The 1,761-nt window shown below is 52.5% G+C and overlaps 1 protein-coding gene across 1 annotated transcript in view; it reads right to left on the bottom strand.

Annotated features, from left to right (window-relative positions):
* VPS54 (VPS54 subunit of GARP complex) overlaps window positions 1-941 on the bottom strand; it is a 140,214-nt gene extending 139,273 nt beyond the window's left edge. The window contains exon 1 of the mRNA XM_040458275.1: window positions 754-941. The gene's annotated coding sequence lies outside the window, so the exon portion shown is untranslated. The remainder of the gene's footprint in view (window positions 1-753) is intronic.
* Between the last annotated feature and the right edge of the window lie 820 nt (window positions 942-1,761).

Raw genomic sequence — 1,761 nt, 5'->3', positions numbered from 1 at the left:
CCCGCCGGGCCGGAGCCCGGCCTCCCGCCCCCGCCCCGCGCCGGCAGGCCCGTCGGCCGGGGGAGCACAGGGCCGCCCTCCCGAGCCCAGCTCCGCTCGCGGGTGAGAGGCGGCAGCGGCGGCTCCCTCACGTCTCTCCCGGGTGTCCTGTCAGCCAGCAGTTTCCCCCGGGTCCGCAGCGCCGCCTCCGCCGCTGCTGCCACCGCCTCTCCCACATCCCCGGCCTCCAGAGGAGCCGCCGCCGCCGCCACCGCCGCCGCGCCGCGACCACTACCCCTAGCGCTTCTGCTCCCTGCTCCACTGCTTCCCCTCACCCCGCCGGCCCGGCTCGGCCGGGCTAGGTCCCGGAGACAGCGCCGGAGGCCGCCGCGAGGCCGCCGCAGCCCCCAGCCCACAATCCACCGCGCGCCTCCGCCGGGGCGGGAGGGCCGCGGCCCGGGCCGGGGGGAGCGCTCGCCGCCTCGGGAGAGGGGCCACGGCGCGGGCGCCGCGGGCGCAGCCGGCGTTCCCCCGGAGCGGGAAACACCCCGCGCGGCTCCTCTGCGCCTCTTCTGATCGTCCTACACGCGAAGACAGAAACCAACGCTGAACTCTACTTTTCTCCACGACCCTTCCCCCACCCGAGTTGTTCTCCGGGGCATCCAGGTGCCGGCTTCCGCCTTCCCTGGGACTGGCCCGCGTTCCCTCAACATGGCCCTCGCCCAACCCCCGGACCAACCGACTCCAAACATCCCTAAACCACCCTGGACCTACTAAAGTAGATACTGCCACAACATTCCACCTCGCCTTTCGCCCCCTCAAAGTGAACGCTGTTCAGAGTTTCCCAAATAAATGTCCTTTAAAGGTTAAAGGTCATCCTCTCCGCCACAACACGCTGGGCTCTGAAAACAGCGCATTGTCTCTCCATTGATGCCTCCCCCACCGCGTACTTCTCTAAGTTTTCCCCTAGTTCCTGGCCTTCCTACCAGACATCTATCACACTATTCTGGCATTTAAACCGGTTATTTCTGCTCTTTGAGATACTGGAAGTGCGTGTGTGTTAATACCTTCTCACTGTGATTCTTAACAATAATGCATTTCAACCTGGTATCTGAGGACTTGCAATTTTAATCAAAAAAAAAAAAAAATCAGCAAGAAAGGAAATGCTTTAGAATATTTTTAAAAAGAGAAAAAAGGGCTCTCAGTCATTTGTGTTTATGTCTTAGTGTTAGGAGGATTTCTTTCCAGTTTGAAACTATTGCTTGCCTAAAAATATCTACCAAAGTTTCAGGCATTTATAAGACAGTCTGTTTTAACAAATGAAAAGTGAAAATGTAGCTCTTACAGTTGGGGATTGAAAAAAGTCGATGCAAGTTTCATTTCCAAGAAGTCACTTTGAAAACTGCAAAAATAACTTTGTGAAATATTTAACCCACTAAATAGATAAAGTTGGGGGAGACAGGAAAAAAGAGAAGGATGCAACAAAAATAGTTAAGAGGAAATTCTTACCTTATGTTTTTCTAAATTCAGTTCTCTACAATTTTGTAAAGAGAGTAAGAAATCAATCCCCAATGTGAAATAAGTTTAACTAGAAAGTAATAAATCCTTCTAAATCCCCAATCTCCTATAAAACCAGATGAGTTTTTATTATTAAATATTAAGGAAAGCTTCACCAAATTTCATCCAATGCCAGAGAGGAAAATAATTTCAGTTTAAATCTAGAGTCGATTCATAGATTACACTAAGAAATAGATTTAGCAATTTCCCATATTTTGAACCTGT

The sequence above is a fragment of the Herpailurus yagouaroundi genome, unplaced genomic scaffold (assembly GCF_014898765.1).
Source record: "Herpailurus yagouaroundi ecotype Mexico unplaced genomic scaffold, PumYag 221, whole genome shotgun sequence".
NCBI classification, from domain to species: Eukaryota; Metazoa; Chordata; class Mammalia; order Carnivora; family Felidae; genus Herpailurus; species Herpailurus yagouaroundi.
The sequence above is the reverse complement of the archived record's forward strand: the minus strand, read 5'-3'. Positions and strand labels throughout refer to the sequence as shown.